At 54.3% G+C, this 18,309-nt stretch overlaps 1 long non-coding RNA gene across 3 annotated transcripts in view; it reads left to right on the top strand.

Annotated features, from left to right (window-relative positions):
* The window catches only part of LOC132532036 (uncharacterized), a 79,712-nt gene that overhangs the window by 34,873 nt on the left and 26,530 nt on the right, over positions 1-18,309 (top strand). The window contains exon 3 of one of the 3 annotated variants that reach the window (XR_009544301.1): positions 1,027-1,268. The exons of the other annotated variants lie outside the window; for them this stretch is intronic. This is a non-coding gene — a long non-coding RNA (uncharacterized LOC132532036). Of the gene's footprint in view, positions 1-1,026; positions 1,269-18,309 lie in introns of those variants that run through there. 3 annotated transcript variants of the gene reach the window in all.

The raw sequence follows: 18,309 nt of genomic DNA on the forward strand, positions 1-18,309 counted from the left end.
TGCTGACACCCTTCAGAGGCTGGGACAGAAGACAATGGGGACAGGAGGCCCTGGCCCCCTTCTCACTAACCCCTCTGGCTCAGAGCTGACCTGTCTTTTCATTCATTCATTCAAGTGTTTATAAAATACCTCCTAAGTACCAGGTGCTATTTCTAGGTTCTGTGGATAGAGGAAAGTTACACATGCTTCACCTGCCCTCAGATGGTTTCCATTCTTGTGGGAATGGCAGTGAGCCAAACCTCAGATAATTTCAATAGTGTCAGACTGTGATGATTTTGGGAGGGAAGTAAACAGGGCCATGAAACAGGGAGTGGCTGGGGTGGGCTGAGTGGCTTTGGAGGGGGAGGGATCCAGGCAGGACTTTCTGAAGAGGTGACCTCAAGTCTGAGAAGAAATGGCATTCCAGGTGCCTGAAGAGAAAGACTAAGGCCTAGAAATGGGAAGGAGCTGGGTGTGTGTGAAGACCAGGAGGAAGACAGCATGCTGGTGGATAGGGAAGGAGGGAGAGGGGAGGCCCTGCCAGTAGCAGGTTTTATTCGGAGCACTGGGGGGTGGGGGAAGCTCTGGAGAGAGCTAAGCAGGAGAGTGGCAGGATCTGACGTGCTTTTCAAATTCCGTTCTGGCCACCGTGGGGAGAGAATGGATTAGAGCCAGTAGCAGGGAAAGCAGGGAGCCTGGTGGGCAGGTGGCTGCAGGATCTGGAGGGGAGCCGTGGGGTCACAGCGGGGAGGAAGGTGGACTCGGGATGGTGAGAAATGGATGGAAGGGGAGATGCTGGAGATGGGCCGTGTGGGGGGAAGGCTGAGAGTCCAGGTCTGGGGAGGTCAACTTGGCCTGAGTGGCCCCACTTCCGAGATAGGATTCTGGGCCAGGCAGAAGCGTGACAATCCTCATTTGGACTTGCTGGGTTGAGGTGCCGAGGAACTGTCCAGTGGAGCATCATTCCCTCAGGCCCTGTGGGGACCTACTGCGTGTCTCTAGGCACTCTCAAAATGACTTCTTGCATCTCTTTATACTCGTTCCAAGGTCAAACACGTTGGGTCATCTCATTGCCAAGTCCAGTTTTCAGATGAGGAAACTGAGGGGCTCTTATCTCACTTCAGTCCCTGAACTGCACACTGCCTCCCTCTAGACCCCCGGCGTCGACACTGAGAGGAGACAGCAAGAACAGGAGTGATACTTCATAGGAAGGTGGCAGGAAAACTCTGGGAGCCGGGCATCATCTCCTGCTGACGCCTGGGGCGTGTGTGTACGCGAGCACGCGCATGCGTCAGGCCCATTAACAAACAGAGAAATAAATTAACAAGTATTCAACCCACCAAATGTTCCTTCTGTTCTGTATGATAGAGCATGCGAACGTAATTTTCCCCTGGAGCAAATTGCTACAGCTGAACCTGCTCCTCATTTTCCTCCAAAAACTGCTTAAAATTCTGGAACGCTTGTTGATTTCAGGTCCTTTCCCTTTCTGCCTCCTGTCCCCAACCCCCAGGCTGCTTCCCTCCACCTTCCTTGTGCCAGGCCTCAGAGGAGCCAGATTGTCACAGAGCAAGAGTCCCCGCCCTGCAGATGGGAGGATCCTGGGGGGCAGTGGCTCAGGCCGGGGAGCGGGGCCTGTATGTGCGGTGAGGGGCTTTTGGAGTGCTGAGCGTGAACAAAATGCCCAGGGCTGGCAGAAAGGACCAGCGGCTTCCCACTGAGCCCTGCCACAGTTGTGCTGTGTGACCTTGGGCAAATCACTGCCCTTTCTGGGCTTTAGTTTCCCTGGCAAAGTGAGGCTGACCGTGCCTGCCATCCCACGGGATCACACCTTGAGGTGTACAGAGTGCTGTGTAAATGGGAGCCACCTCCTTCTGAGGACACCACGAGCAGGGAATGGGCGCCCCCCTTATCCCACTCCCAGGCCCTTCCAAGGAGCCTCTAGATTCAGGGTCTCCTGTCCTGCTTCTGAAATCCTCTAGGGCACTTCTAATTTTCTTAAAGCAAATTAATTTTAATCCACTTTAATTAAACATGTTTTATAAAAATGTATATTTATTTACAGACCTTCTTTCTTTCTCTGCATATCCTGATCATTTCTGTCATTCAGTGTCCAGCCCAGGTCTCCACGTGCAGGCAGCCCCCTTAGGGGTGGGATCCTGAGTTGGGGGGAGGCCCTTTCACGTTGACTACTGGTTGGCTCGGGCCAGGCTGAGTTACCTTTCATGGTGGCAGAAGGGGGACGCGGGTATCCGGTGCTCAGGAACCATAACATAACTTCCTACCCCTGTCTTGAGGGGTCTGGCTATACTTTATGGAAGATGCAAAGTTCCATCAATCCTGCAACTACCTCTGTGCTCCTCAGCAGAGGAATTAAACCGCAAAGAAGCTCCTGAGACTTTGCAGGCCAGATGAAGGAGGGCCTTGGCTGGGGTCCGCTGTGTGACCACAGAGCCAGCCAGCCAGGATCTGAGCTGTCTTCAAGCCCTAGGGTGGCCCCAAACCTTGTCTCCTCCAGGAAGCTCTCCTTGACTTTGACATTTGTCTTAGTCTGCTTGACTGCTGTAACAAAATACTGGGTGGCTATAACATAGGCTAGGTGGCTTAAACAACAGAAATTAATTTTCTCACAGTTCTGGACGCTGGAAGTCCGAGACCAGGATGCCAGCACAGTCAGATTCTGGTGAGAGTAATCTCTGTGGCTTGCAATGGCTACCTTCTCAATGTGTGCTCACATGGCAGAGGGAGTGAGGAGTGGGGCGTGGAGAGAGGGAGAGAGGGTGAGAGAGGTATTTCTGGTGTCTCTTCTTAGAAGGGCACTAATCTTATTGGATTAAGGCTTCACTCTATGACCTCCTCTAACCTTAGTTATTTCTTTACTCCAAATACAGTCATACTGGGGGTTAGGGCTTCAACATGTGAACTTTGAGGGATACAATTCCATCCATAATGCCATCCCTGCTCTCCTGTCCCCTGGCTGCATCGAAGCTGCACAGTCTAGAATTTGTTGTAAACTGTTGGCTTTAATTTTCCCCAAGGTCTCCTCCCAGCACAGTCCTGGGCACACTGGGGCCCCATAATGTCACTGTGGCTTGAGCTGCTTCCTGGCTGAGGCCAGAGTTTGAGGGAATTTCCTACTCCTTCCCCTGGTACCTGGTAGGTGGGCCCTGTACCCCAGCCTCTCCCCACATCTAGGCTGCTTGCTGGTCATCTACGGTAGGGGAGCCTCCAGACATCCACACCTGCCACACCCTTCCCTTCAGTCCCCACCATTGCTCGCAGGGAAAAGTTCAACTCCCTTGGCCTACTCTTCATGGTCCTTCGAACCTGGCCCTTGCTTGACCCCTTTAGCCTCACATCCTGCCTTCTCCCTTGTACCAAGAACAGGTCTTACTACTTTGTTCCCTCTTTTTGTACCAGCTGTTCCTCCTGCCAGGTAGAAAGCTGTCTCCTCATCCGGCCAGTGAACTCCTATGTATTCTGCAAAACCCTCTGAAGTACAGTCTTCCCCAACTCTCTGGGCTGAGTTAGTCTCTCCCTCCTCTGAACTCCCACAGCACTCTGTGCTTCCCTGTCTCTGTGTTTGATACCCTGGATGGTCCTTGTCAGGGGCTGTGTCTGGTTCACCACTGGGTCCCAGTACCTCCTCAGTGCCTGGTTCCATGATTATCTCTGAGCACCTACTTTCTAGGCACTTTTTGGACCTAGGAGGCTGTCTCCGTGGAGCTTACATTCTAGCAGAGGAGACAGACATTAAACAAGATGCATAAGCGAAATACGTATTGTGTTAGATCGTGATAATGTCAAGGAGAAAAAAAATAAAGCAAGGCGGAGGAAAAAAGGAAACGTCAGCAGCGGGAGTGCTCCGTTGAGAAGACTTTAGGTAAAGACCTGAAGGAGGTGAGGGAACCACGTGGATACCTGGGGAGAGCATTCAAGGCCAGGGAACAAGGGCCCCCAGGTTGGAAGCATGCCTGGCCTGTGTGAGGAAACGGGAGGAGGACTGAGTGGCAGGACAGTGGGGAGGGAGAGAGAGAGGGGTGGGACTTGATGTCTGAGAGCAAATGGGGCCAGAGCTTGCAGACTATTGTGAAGTTTTTGCTCTGAGTGTGTCGGGAGCCACTGCAGTGCTTTGACAGAGTGACACCTTGACTTGGGTTTTAAGGGTCCCTCTGGCTGCCTTGTTGAGGTCACTGTGGAAGCAGGTGCGCAGGGAGGAGGCTGTTGCAGTAATCCAGGAGAGAGGGATGGTGTCTGGACCAGGTGGTGGCTGTGCGGGTGGCAAGAAATGGTCAGATCCTGGATCAATTTTGAAGGGAAAATCAGTGAGACTTGTTGACAGTGGATCACCTATCCCGGGTGAGAGAAAGGGAGGAACTAAGAGTTGACCCCGTGGTTTTTGGCCTCGACAGCTGTGCAGATGGGGGTTCAACTACTTTTGAAATGGGGACTTTGGCAGGATCAGGCTTGGGGTAAAGTAAGGCACTCAGCTGTGATAATGTGACGCTTGATGCCCCTGTTAGTTGTCCAGGAGGGGTGTTGAGTTGGGTATTTGGTGACTGTGGTAGGCTAAATAATGGCTCCCACGGATGCCCATATCCTAATCCCTAAAACCTGTGAAAATTACCTTATATGGAAAAAGTCTTTGCAGATGTGATTAAATTAAGGATTTTGAGATAGGGAGATTATTCTGGATTGTCTGGGTGGGCCCCAAATGCAATCACTAATGTCCTTATAAGGGGGAGGCAGAGGGAGGTTTGACTACAAAGAGGGGAAGGCTATGTGACTGCACAGGCAGAGAGATTGGAGTGATGTGGCCACAAGCCAAGGAATGCTGGAGGCCACCTGGAAGAGGCCAGGAATGGATTCTCCCCTGCAGCCTTTGGAGAGAATCAGCCCTCCTGACACCTTGATTTTGGCCCAGCGAAACCAGTTTGAAACTGTGAGAGAATAAATTTCTGTTAGGTCACCAAGTTCGTGGTAATTTTGACAGCAGCCCTTGGAAATGAATACAGTTGTAACAGGCCTAGAGAGTTAGTGAAGCACCCTCAGTGTCCCGGGGTCATGGAGAGAGGGAGTGTGTGCCCTCCTGTGGGGCATGAGGTCAGAAAGCCCACAATGATGGGGTCAAACCGCTGCTGTGATGATAGCAATGACAATAATAATAATAATAATAATGATGATGATGATGATGTTGCCATGTACCACTTGCCCAGCCCTTGCTGGATGAGTAAACCATGAACATTTGCTCCTCATGATTCCCCTGTGATTAAGACTGGGGGCTGGGGAAGGCTAGGTGAACCCTTACAACGTGTCAGGCCCAGCGCCTGGGCTTCGCTCCTCTAGTGTTATCTCGGTGACAAGGCCCATCTCTGTGGGGTGGGTGCAGGGAAGGGGCTGAGTCTTCCCGGAGTGGTGGGGACACCTCACCTGGCCAGGCTAGAACGCTGCTCTGAGGAGAGCCCCTAAGAGCTGGGCTCTGGGGCCAGCCTGCCTGGCTTTGCATCCTGGCTCCTCCACCTGTAAGCCATGTGGCCTTGGCTCTGCCTCAGTGTCCTGTCTGTAAAATGGGTGTATTTATAGTGCCAGCCTCATGGGGTCATTGTGAGGCTTAAATGATTATATGTAAACATGTAAAATGCTTATAACATGTCAGCTTTTAACCCTCAGGCCTTGGGGGGCCAGGACCGTGGCGGAAGGAGCTTTGCAGTCCCCAGTTCTGGGTTCGAATCCCAGCTTCCCCAGCTGTGTGACCTTAGATGCTCAGTTTTCTCCTCTTAACACTAGCTGCTTGCGGGGTTCCTGGGAGAAGGACTTGGTGGCTGATATGTAAAGGGTCTGTTATGTTGGGGCCCCCAAGTTGGGGGCTCAGTCAGGGCCAGCTCTCTACCTTCCTTCCTGCAAAGCCCTGGGTTGGTGACCCATCCCCAGCCCCCCTCTACTGTGAGCAGATTCTGCTTTAGGGCTTAGAGGGAAACAGGGGGTGCATGGGTGAGGGGTGGGCTGGGGACTCTCCGGTGGCATTGGGTGTGGCAGGGAGGGTGGCCAGGGTAGCCAGAGTGAGGCCTTAATGCACCTATGAGCACGCGCTGGCTGCGTGCTTTTGGTTGTGGTGTCCTCCGCAGCAGCAATGTATTCAGGCCCATCAGAATCTGCAGGTAAGACATGCGGTGATATTTACAGCCCAAATCTTCGTCCCCATAAAGGGAGGTGGGGCTAAGAGGTGGGAGGGGGAGGGAGGGGCTGGACTTTTTGATAATGTCATAAACGGAGTCTGTCTCCCTGGAAACGGTGGCAGTGGTGGCGGCCACAGTCTGGCAGACGTGCATGCCATAATATGGGCCCACGGTGGCGGTGGCAAGGACGTTGGAAGGGATGAATGGGCTGTAACTCAGCAAGCTTGGGGCTCCGGGACAGCCGGCTGTGCTAATGAGGGCATGGCGGGGATGCTGATGGAGGGATGGGGGCTTGGAACTGGGCATCTAGGGCGACAGTGGGGTGCCTGCGGCTGGCCAGGGTTTGGGGGAGACCCTCCAGCCTCTGGCCCAGGGCCAACCTCAGAGACAGGCCAAGCTGGCAGGGAGACACAATGTTTTTCTAGGCCTGGAGGGACACAGACATAGGGCAGAGTGCTGGAGAGCCTTGGCTCAGGCTGTGGGAGGCTGTATCACAAGGAGCAGGGAGTCTGGTGTGAAGGAGGAGATGACTGGGGAGGCTTGGTCGTGCCTGGTATGCAGGGCCCTGTCCAGGGCTGAGTGTGATGGACCCACACTGCCAGAGCCTCTGGGGCCAGGGCTTTACCTAAATTGTCTCATTTCAGAGAGAGCAAGGAACTAGTCTTCCGCCACCGACCAGTCGGTGCTCCAGCCTGGGCCTCCACCTGGGCCCTCCGGGACACTAACAGAAAGTAGAAGGCAAGGAGGGACTGGGACCTGGAAAGTGGTAGGCTCGAGGGCTGCATTTGTCGTCCGGAAATCTCTGAGGGGCCAGAGCCCTCTCCCCAGACCCCGACCTGCAATGGCCACCAACTGCCCCATGGTAGAGCCAGGTCTGGCCAGGGGCATCCCAATTAGAGCTACAGATGGACAGGTTGCTTTGGGTGGTAGTGAGCTTGCTCTCATCAGAAGTATGCAAGCAGGGGCTCAATGACCATGGCCAAGGAGACCGGAGAAGGAATTCCTGATAGAGAAAGGGGAGAGTTTGGGGCCTATCCTTCTAGGCCCGAGGCAGGCACTGTCATCCTGAGTTCTAGGAGATAAGATGGCCCATGACATGAGAATTGTGTCTGTGGCTCTGCCCCTATTACAATGTGCATTGCATCTGAGTCCCAGGTCCAGGAGATGGGAGACCCGAGTTCTAGTGCCAGCTTGTGTCTGACTTGCTGTGTGACTTCAAATAGAGCCCTTGGCCTCTCTGGGCAGGAGCAAGGAGCACTGAGGCTGTGGGCTGGGAGCTGCTGAGGAAGAACCTTAGGGCCTGATGCCGGGCACTGACTCCAGCCCCTTTTGGCCACTTTCCTCTGCAGACAGTTGAACCCAGGTAAAGGGGGAGGCTAGAATCCCAGGAGTACCCATATCCCCATCGTTGATCCCTGTGAACAGAGTCAGGGCTCAGCCCAGGGTCAGGACGCTTCCTTTCATCTGCCGCTGCTGAGTGGCAATCAGCCCCGTGACCTGTTGGCCTGCTGCTCTCATTACTGATACCAGAGGCTTGAACTGGGTGGCACATGGATTGCGTGGGTGGTGGGCGCTCACGCTCTGCCTGGGGCAGGCACCCGGGACCGTGTGTATGAGCGTGTGTGTGTGTGTGTGTGTGTGTGTGTGTGTGTGTGCATTGGGCAATGGTGGTTGGAACAGGGCTCCTGCAGGATGCCCCACAAACTCTGGTGTCCATTGGGGTGTGAGTGGAATCGGGTAGCGGCTGCTCCTTGATTCTGAGGCGGAATCTAAGCTGGAAGGTGCTTGAGGGGCAGCGGGCCCTGGGTGAAGTGGGCAAGGGGCTGGAGGGCTTGGCTGGGGACAGAGTGGGCATCAGGCAGGGGAGACAGACCTGTCGGGTGTGGCCATCGTTTCGTGTGAGTGAAGGCCCACACTTCCCTGCTCACTTAAGGGGCCAAGAAAACCTTCTGGGAAATTGAGGCACCCTCCCTGCACAATCTCACCACCCCCTAGACTGCCCCTCCACAGACTCCGGCTCCCTTTACCCATCCTCCCCAGAAAGGGCATGGGCTGGCCTGCAGCCCCCAGAAGGTCTGGCAGGGCAGGGATCAGAGCTGCTCTGGTGGTTGGATCTCAGGAGAGGTTGGGAGCCCTCCCAGAGCTCATGGCCCAGTGACCCCCTTGGAGCCATGGAGGTGTGGGAATGAGAGGGATATTTTTTGTGAGGGCTGGCAGGAGCCGAGGGGTGCTCTCAGGATTTAAGGGAGGGTTGGGTGGGGCCTGGGGACAGCTGAGTAGGCATGACAGATGGGGTCTCTGAGACCATGGAGGCGCAGCTGCGCCTCATGCAGGTTCCCAGGTGAGGGCACTGGAGGAGAGCTCTGCTCCGGGCAGGGCCTCTGGGGGGCTGCCCGGCCCCAAGTGAGTTTCCGGGGCTGTGAAGCGGGAGCAGGGACACTGTTCTTAAAATCCTTACTCTCCTGGTCTGTGTGACCCCGGGGAGTGCCTTTATCTCTGTATATCACTGTACAGTAGTAGTTCCCTCTCATAGGGTCATTTGTGCTGGAAGGTGCTAGAAAATCACATGTCCTTTCTCTGTGGAGTCAGGGGCTGGGATGCATGGGCTCCAGGGGTGGTGGGTGGGTGGGGACCAGGCTCAGTTTCCTGGCCTCTGTTGGGATACTAGCTGCCTCTGTTCAGATCTCACTTACTAGCTGTCACTCAACTTTGTTGTGACTAGCCTCCTCATCTGTAAAGGACATTGGGAGGGACGAGCTCATGGGGCTCTTGTGCCCAGATTAAGAGTCCATTCCGTCAAGCCCTGCACATAGTAGGTGCTCATTAAATATAGGTCATCATTGTTCTAACATCGGAATTGAAAGCGCTCAGAGCTCCAGGCAACCCCTTCCCCCCACTGGCCTGCCCCCTCCATGCTCTATCGTTCTGTCTGTGTCAAAGCCTCCCAGGAACAGGGTATCCAGGGCTCTGTGAGTCCTCAGCAGTCACAGGGGTCAGTCTCCATAGCTCAGATGTGGAGACTGAGGCCTCAAAGGGAGAGGGCTATTGCAGGGACCTGGGCTCTGAGAGCAAGTGCCCATGAACCAGGTGAAGCTGAGTGGGTGGAAGGCTGGGGGATGGCAGGAGGAGAGGGAGAGGCTGAAGGCCGCTCCCCTGGCCCCCAACCCCCATAGCTGAAGCTGGTTCCTGCTAATTAGTGCCTTAACAACCTTGCTAAGGCGCTCTCCCGAGGATGCTCCCAGCCAGATAATTACAATGACTTTTTTGGCTTCTGGGGGGCAGCTGGAGGTGGTAGGGGGGAGGGCTTTTCTGGCTTTTTTTACTGTCCACAGGGATTTTCAAACCTACCCACTCTCACATCATTTGGAGAAGGAAAAGAAATGTGTTAATGGACCTTTTCCTGCAGCTAAGAGGGACAATTTATGATAGAGGTGACAAACTTCATTTTAATGACAGGCAAATTCCACTTTATTTTAAACTACAGATTTCCCTCTTTGTCAGTGGCTTTTGGGCATTGAAAGTGGAACCGAGGTGTCAGGTTGGCAGGACCTGGGGGCAGGCTGACTGCTCAGGTAGGCATGGGCAGAGTCTCCTGCTTCTGTCTCACCAGTTCGCCTGCTCACATGCATCCGCTCCTTTTAGGGGCGTGCTTGTGGGCTCCATCTGTGGATGAGGAAATTGAGAGGAGGTCGAGAGAAGTTAAAAGACTTGCCCCAAACTGCTCTGGAATTGGAGGGGTTGGTGGGTGGCCTTTGAACCTGGGCTGTGGGACCCCAAACTCCACATTCTTTCTACTCCATCTCGCTGCCTGACCAGGGGTGTGCGGGGGTCCAGCCAGAGTGGGACCGTCTGCCCAGGTCACTCCCAGGGACAGGGAGCACAGGTTGGAGAAGCTAGCAGAGTCTCCAGGCCATCGGCCAGCCCTGGCCCCAGAGCACCTGTGGTCACACTGGTCTAGAGGAAGGGCTGCAGGGTTCTTCTTTCCACACGGAGGATGCCGCCTGAATGGTGTTTGCAGGTCTAGAGGCAGGGCCCACAGTGGAGATGGGCATCCCATCTTCCCAGTGGCCTCTGAATCAGTGTGCGGGGCTAGCACCAGACCCCGGAGCCTGGGTGGAGAGGGATGACCCAATTTACTGAACAGAGACAAACTCAAGGCCAGAGAGGGCAGGCAGCCTGCCTAACCCCCCACAGATTTTCAGGGCCAGAGCTGGGATGGGAGCAGGATGTGGAGCTGAGCCCAGAATCTTCCTTCCCGAGTTATTGCATCCGTGGAATGGGCCCGACAGCATCCTGCAGGCAGAGGGGTGGCAGTGGCTTCCGAGGTCCCTGCTGGCCCCCTCTACCTCTCGGGTGCCGCCCCAGGCTCCTGGCCCGGCTTCCGGGGCCCTGAGGCCCAGCCCCACTATGCACAGGGCACTCCGTCAACACTGTGAGCTCTTGTCTTTAGAACTTGGAGAAGGTCTCGGAGGGCAGGGCAGTGTGGGAGCTTCCTTTCTACCCTCTGAGAACTCCCAGTGGAGAGTCCCGGGGCTGAGAAATCCTGGCTCTCAGACCCTTGGTTTTCTAGGTCAGAGGAATCTATTGCAGACCCTCTGCCCTCCCCTCCCGCCCCATCTGGGACAGTGGGATTTGTGAGGGCTCATGGGCCGTGGGCTGAGTGCATAGCGGCCCCAGTTAGCGCACCAGAGTCTGACCCAGCCTGCCTCTCCTCACTGGCGACCTTGGGCAGGTCCCCGCTCCCCGCGAGAAAAGTGAGTTAAAACCCACCTCCTGGTGGGATGGTGGAGGGGGCAAATGCCATACGATGTTGTACATTAGTCAGTGCTCAAAAGTGATGGCAGATGTAAAATTCTGAGAAGCATGAAATCTAGGAATCACAGACCTTTTGAGGTCCAGGGTCCTCGACTGTCAAGAGGTTGGATTTTTGGAGCCCCTGGCCCAACTCGAGAAGCGGGGTTGCTCCTCCCCCAGGGCTGTGATGCTCTCATCCCACCTCTATCTGGCTTCATCCTCTGACTTTGTCTCACTCACCAGGTGCCTGCGGGTGAGGAGATGTTGTGTTGGGTGCGGTGTGGGGTTCAGCTTTCTGGGTGACTTGAGCCCAGGGAAGGGTCGCAGTCCTCACTTGGGAGCCTGAAGGTGGGACCAGCCCCTTTCTTCACAGCCCACCCACTTGACTGGCCAAGGCAGGGGGTGGAAGGGGGCAGGTGTCTGGGCTCTCTCTGGCCCTGGGCGGCAGCCTGCCAGGCGAGGCTGGGAGCTTCAACCTCCTGTGTCCCTGGCCCGGAATGGCTAAGCCCAGCCCTGGCCAGTCCAGGGGCTCAGAAAGGGCCTACTGACTCCTGCCCAGTTGAGGAGGATGAATCGTTCCTGGGGAAGAGCCCCTGGGTCTGGAGTCAGGCTTGGATCTGAACCCACCTTTCCTAGCTGTGACCTCCCAGAGCCTCAGTTTCCCCATCTATGGGGAGTGATAGATGGCAGCAATGATCGGCCCCGCTGGGCACCGCCACTCCAGCTGAGAGCACGAAGGCTAATTTGCTTCCTGTGATGCAGGCCCCAAATTGTATGTCCCTGCATCCCAGGGACCCCCATCTCAGGAGGTCCCTGGGAAGAATTAAGCTCCCCCGGTTGGCATATGTGATCCCAGATCCCAGCCCCACCACTGACTGCAGTGTGACTGTGGGCAAGTCACTAAACCTCTCTGGAACTCAATTTCTCCAACTGGAAAATGGGGCACAGCAGGGTCTCAGAATTAAACAAGCTCACGTATGTTGCACATTTAGCGCTGAGTGAGCATGTAACGAAAGGCAGGTCTTACGTGAGGTGCCTGGTACCTAGGAGGTGCTGGGTGATGGTGGCTATTTCGGGTCCGCCCTGACCTCTCTTCCCAGGGACCGTCTCTGCTCATGGTGTGCGATGAGGGAGGGAGCATAGGCAAGTGGATGACAGTGGTCCGGCACCGTCAGCTGTGGTCGCTGTCCACAGCAGTGGGCGAGGGGCTGAGGTGTTGGCTTCCTTCCCTCGTTCTCTCTCCATGTCAGTTCCCCTGTCTCCATCCATGGCTGTGTTCGGCTTTGACATTTCCCAGCCCAAGCTGGAGTATGGCAGGGAAGGAGGGCGATTCCTCCCATGGGAAGGTACCCTCCTTGACCCCTTGCTGACCCTGGCCACTCTGTCGGCCGACAGACCTCCCAAAGCACCTGCTCTGTGCTAGGGGAGGAAGGAAGGAGAGAGGCCCAAGTCACGGGGGAGACTGAGAGGTCATGGAAAGCTGCTTGAAGGAGCAGCCTCAGGAGGACTTGAAGTGGGCTAACCAGGGGGGAGAAGGGAGGGCCCTTGGGCAAGTGGCCCAGCAAGAGCAAAGCCCTGGAGGTAGGAATGGGCCAAGTGGGGTTTTGGCCCTCTCCTGGAGCTCTTGGCAGACTTCCACTCATCCCAAGGCCGGCTTCAGCGTGGCCCCTCTGGAGGCCTTTGCTGACTTTGTGGCAGCTGGTGGGGGCTTCCTGCTCTGAGCCTCGCCCTGCGATGGGAAGCCTCCTCTGTTTCTGCCAGGATGGTGCTAAGCGGTCATCAGCCCCTAGTTCAGCTCTGTGGCCATGAGCCTGGCCTGGGGCAGGCTGCAGCCGGGACTGCACGCCAGAGCCTATAAACTGCCCGAGAGCAGTGGGAGCCATGGAAGGATCTTGAGCGAGGGGGACCTGAATGAAAACAGGGCTCATGGAGGAAGGACAGGGCAGGAAGACCTGCGGTGACAGGGCTGCAGCAGGCAGAGAGAACTCTCTGGCAGAGGGACCCTGCGCCCACACTCTGCTGCCCTGCCCTCCCCACTGGGCTGAGGTGCCTCATCTGACCTGAGAGAGGAATGAATTGAGAGTGTAGAACACCCTGGCAAGGTGGGCATCAATTTCCATTAAAAGCCTGGGCCGTGAATTGCTCTCTCCTGCTGTCCTCTGACAAGCCTGGCCCTGGTCTTGGCTGGGTGATGGGTGGGGAGCAAAGGGGGGTGGGTGAGGGGGGATGGGGGTAGAGCTCTGGGTGATGGGTGGGGAGCAAAGGGGGGCGGGTGAGGGGGGATGGGGGTAGAGCTCTGGGTGATGGGTGGGGAGCAAAGGGGGGCGGGTGAGGGGGGATGGGGGTAGAGCTCTGGGTGATGGGTGGGGAGCAAAGGGGGGCGGGTGAGGGGGGATGGGGGTAGAGCTCTGGGTGATGGGTGGGGAACAAAGGGGAGCGGGTGAGGGGGGATGGGGGTAGAGACTCTTATGCTTCTCCTTCCCCACCACCTTATTCCTCTCCTCCTTCTAGACAGGAGACTTGTGTCCCTGTCACCATCCCAGTCTGCCCCTCAGTGTCCCCATGAAGAAATCAGAGTTCTCCTTCCACAGACCTGGTTCTGCTCCTTCATAGCTCTCCCCACAATTTGTATTTATGGCTTTATTTGCTTAATGTGCTGCTGCCTTGTTCACAGCCCTGTCTCCAGTGCCTGGGACAGAGGAGGTGCTCAGTAACTATTTGTTGAATGAAAAGTGGAAAGAAAAACTCAGTAGACTGCGGGCTTGGACAGACTCCCACCCTCAGGAAGCCCCCAACCAGGGAGAAGAGGCAGAGGAAGAGGAAGCTGAGGGCCTCCCTGTCTGCCCCAGGGGACCTGCTTCTGCCCCTTTGAGGGAGGGCGAGGGGCCCAGGTGTTGAAACCCAGCAGGGGTGGAGGCAGGAGCTGGCCAGGAGGCTGGGGTGCTGGTGGGACGATGAACAGTCACAGGTTAGGGCAGGGGTTGTGGTGTTTAGGGCCAGAGGTGGCCCCACTGGCAGTGGGTGAGGCCGCGTGTGTTACTTTGTCATAAACCCTACAGTCCTCTGCCCTTCCCTGGGCCATTTGCCACTCCTCTGGAGCAAACTCGGTCAACTTTTTTGTGGCTCGTTTGTGTGTTTACTTCCCTTCTTCTAAAGAACTGGCTTGTATGGCTGTTCCTTGGTTTCGTTTCAGGCATTACCTAGTGAGTTTTACTATAGAAGCTGAGGATTTAGGGACTTCCCTGGTGGTCTAATGGTTGAGAATCGGCCTTCCAATGCAGGGGACACGGGTTTGATCCCTGGCCGGAGAACTAAGATCCCACATGCCGTGGGCAACTAAGTCCGCACGCCACAGCTAGAGAGAAGTCTTCACGCTGCAACAAAAGATCCCACGTGCCGCAACTAAGACCCGACACAGCCAAAAATAAATAAATAAATATTAAAAAAAAAAAAAAAGAAGCTGAGGATTTAGTTCCATTTGATCACCATCCCCCTGCTTCCACTCCAGGCACCACATTCTTGGTCGGCTGAGCTCCCCAGCTGAGCCACATAGAATACTCTGATTACTTTTCCTTTCTTTTTTTTTTTTTTTTTTGCGGTACGCGGGCCTCTCACTGTTGTGGCCCCTCCCGTTGCGGAGCACAGGCTCCGGACGCGCAGGCTCAGCGGCCATGGCTCACGGGCCCAGCCGCTCCGCGGCATGTGGGATCTTCCTGGACCGGGGCACGAACCTGCGTCCCCTGCATCGGCAGGCGGACCCTCAACCACTGCGCCACCAGGGAAGCCCTACTTTTCCTTTCTTGACAGCTGTTTTCCCTGGAGCTTATCATTATCTTCTTGCAGGGCTGGAGGGGTGGGAGGGATTAGGGCCTTTTTTTTTTTTTAAATACTTATCACTTATTCGATTCCCAATTCTCCCCCAGTTGGGTAATCTCCTCTCAACATAAGTAAACACGTAAAGTACTCTATCAATTTCATCTTCTGGATGAAATTTCTCCCTGAGCCTTCTGACCTGCTCCAATTCAGTTTATTTAGATGCCCGTTGTGCTGCGGGCACACTGGGATGGGCCCCCTCTGTTACCTGGGTTCCCTTCACCTCTCTTGGGTTGGACGTCTTGCTTCCCTTCTTAGTTGACACTCTCATTTTGGTGGAACACATCCTCCAATAGCTTCCAGAAAAGGTGCGTGGGAGGAACATGTTTTGAGACCTTGCACATCTGAAAATTCTTCCTTCTGCCCGAATCTTTATTGATAGTCTGACTGGGTATAGAATTCCAGATGGAGATCTGTTTTCCCAGAATTTAGAGGGGGCCCTCCCTTTAAAGTTGTTGCTTTAACGTTGCTTATGGTGCTGGTATTGAGGGGTCCATGGCTGCTCTGGCATCGATTCTGGGCATCCTACCTGGGATTTTCTTTCTGGAAGCCTGTAGGACCTTCTCTTTCCCTCCATGTTCTGAGAACTCACTGTGCTGGGCCTTGGTGAGGGTCTGCCCTTTCAAGCTAGAAGTTCATGTTCTTCAGCTCCAGAAGAGTTTTTGATTTACTCCTTCGTGATTTCCTGACCTCTATTTTCTCTGTTCTCCCTTTCTAGAACTCCAATTAGCCATGTGTTGTGCTTCTCGGAGGGACCCCTAACTTCCTTATCTTTTCCCTCCTTTGTCACATCTCTTTACCTTTCTGTCCCTGTTCCTAGGAGATCTCTTCTGTGTTATCATTCTACCCTTCTCATAGAGTTTTTGATTTCTGCTTTGTAAATTTTAAATTTCAAAGATTCCTTTTTATTTGCTGAATGTTCTCTTTAAAATATGTTGCATCCAACTCTTATTTCATGGATACTGTATTTTATTTCTGAGGATAATAATAGCACTCTCTATTTTTTTTAAAGTTTCCTTTTATCTGCATTGCCTGTTTCCTTCAAGTCGGCTTTTTTTTTTTTTTTTTCTGTTTGCGTACTTGTTTGGGACTCTGTCTTTCCTATTAGAGGTTTCCTCAGTTAATTCACTTGGCAGAAATTTATGGAGTACCTACTCTGCACCAGCCCCATTCTGTAGCCCTGAACAAAATGGTCAGAAGTCCTCGAGCTGGTGGAGCTGACATTCAAATGCCTGGTAATGCTTGTTTGGTAGCTCTTATTTAGCACTGGGGCACTAAAGGCTGATTGGTGTCCCCTGTTTGGGGGCAGACTCATCAACTGTGGCTTCGCTGTGGCTGGTTCACTGGGAGCCCTGATGGCAGGGCCTCCTGGAGCTGAGTGGGGGTGGAAGGCTGGAGCCGAGACCTGAAATCCAGCGCATAAACTTTCTCCGACTCCTTCCGTGTTCAGTATGGCGCCGCACACCCCACTCGGCCTGGTGTCTCCCAGTCTTCTCTGGGCAGAGCTGGGAGCTCCTTGGGGTCTACCTGCTTCTTGCCTTCTGACCAGTCCTTCTGTGCAGGGTTACCTGGTGCCTCCAGTTGCCGAGCCTTTGGTGGGTTCTGCCAGGTAACAGGACCGGCACTTGCTTTCTCAGCTCTGCCAAATCAATTACCACTCACCTATCTGCTTTCCAACTTCCAAAATTATGTTGCTCTTTTCCTCTTCTTCCGTTCTTTGTGCTGGTGGATTTATGTACAAAAAAAGATCCTTTCTTGTTGTAATGGGGTTTTGGAAAGGAGTGAAGGTAAATGCACGTGTTCAACCTGCCACAGTTGATCTGTACATCCTGCCCCTGATCCATTGTCCTGCCGGTGGACATTTAGAGCGCTGCCCTTTTTCACTCTCACCAACAAGGCGGCTGTGAGCATCGTGCATCCTCCTGGTGTGTGTGTGGGAGTCTCTCTTGAAGGGGAATTGCTTGGTGGTAGGCTGTATGCAGCTTCAGCTTTAGGAGATAAGGCCAGATTGTTTCCCCAAATGCTCGCGACAGCTTCTACTTCCACCAGCAATGCAGGAGTTGTCCTGTTGCCCCATAGTCCCCAACAACACTTGGCACTGTGACTTTTTAGATGCCTACCCACTTAATGGGTACAGAGTTGTATCTCGTTTTACTTGGCATTGCTGGGAACTCTGCTGCCCTGAGGCACGTCTTGTCATGCGTTTGGCCCTTTGGGTCTCCTCATCCACCAATTGACTGTTCCTATTTTTTCCCTTTTACAAAAAGTGGGCGATTTGTCTTTTTCTTATTGAGTTGCAGAGTTCTTTATACAGCCTGGAAACAAGTTTTTTGTTGGCTATACGTACTGCAGGTGTACTCCTTGGGTCTGTCTCTGGCTTGTCTTTTCTCTCTGTGGTGTCTTTGATAGCACAGATGCTTTAAATTGTAACAAAGTCAGATTTCTCACCTTTATGGCTTATGCTTTTTATAGCCTGTTGGGAATGAGAATTTTTTTAAGGCTCGTGATATATCTTGCTAAATTTTCACTGAGAAAAGTTGTCCGAACCTGCCCTCGGAAGGAGAGAGTCGACAGATGTCCCAGGAGCACGAATGGTGGGCATCACTGCGGTGGGAGCGGAGATCAAGGAGTAAGAGGATAATTAATGAACACCAAAATTCATGCAGTGCTCAAGGCTTCAAAGTGCTCTAGAGAGAAATGCTTTTCTTGATCCTTGACACCGTCCTAAAAGGCCCCTTTCTTTGTCTCCTTTGGAGAACCGAGACCTCCCGCCATGGCCCGTCACGGGTGACTCTGGTTCGACTCAGATCCACCTGTGGTGGCTGGGCTGGGCGTTGAGGAGGCCCCCAGGAGGGTGGTTAATAGGAGTCCAGGGGAGCCGAGAAGGAGCAGACTGCCTTTTCCCAAGGTGGGGCTACAAGTGTGCTGTGTGTGTTGTTACTGTTGGCTGGGAGTCTTTGTGCCCCCAGAATTGAGCCCCTGGGGAAATGGGAGGGGTTTGGGGGTCACAGAGCCCAGGGGTCTGCCACCGCCAGCTCTGTGATCTTGGACAGCCTTGAGCCTCTCTCCTTTGGGATAAAATGGGGTGACACTCACACAGCCCTCAGGGAGGTGGTGGGAGGAGTTGCTGAGTGAGATGAGATAATGCAGGTAAAAGCACCTGAAGCTAAAAAGATTTTCTTAGGTAGGAGGTCTGTTCCCTGCAGAGAGCCACAGGGAAGGGTGGGTACCCAGGAGCTGGGGTGAGCTGTGGGCTTCCAGGCAGACCCTCAGGGGTTGGTGGGGAGGTCAGGAAAAGCTTGTGGGTAGTGAAGGGGGTGGGACCAATGACCTTCATTTCCTTGTCAAAAAACGTCTTTTTTGAGAAACTCTGCTGTTGGCCCAGAGAGTGGGGAGAGGGGAGGAGTGAACTGGCCGCCCTCAGGCTGGCGGAGAGGCTGGTAAGGCAGGGCTGGGGGTGGTGCTAGGTGGGCAGGTGAGGACCATCCCC

The sequence above is a fragment of the Lagenorhynchus albirostris genome, chromosome 1 (assembly GCF_949774975.1).
Source record: "Lagenorhynchus albirostris chromosome 1, mLagAlb1.1, whole genome shotgun sequence".
Taxonomy (NCBI): Eukaryota; Metazoa; Chordata; class Mammalia; order Artiodactyla; family Delphinidae; genus Lagenorhynchus; species Lagenorhynchus albirostris.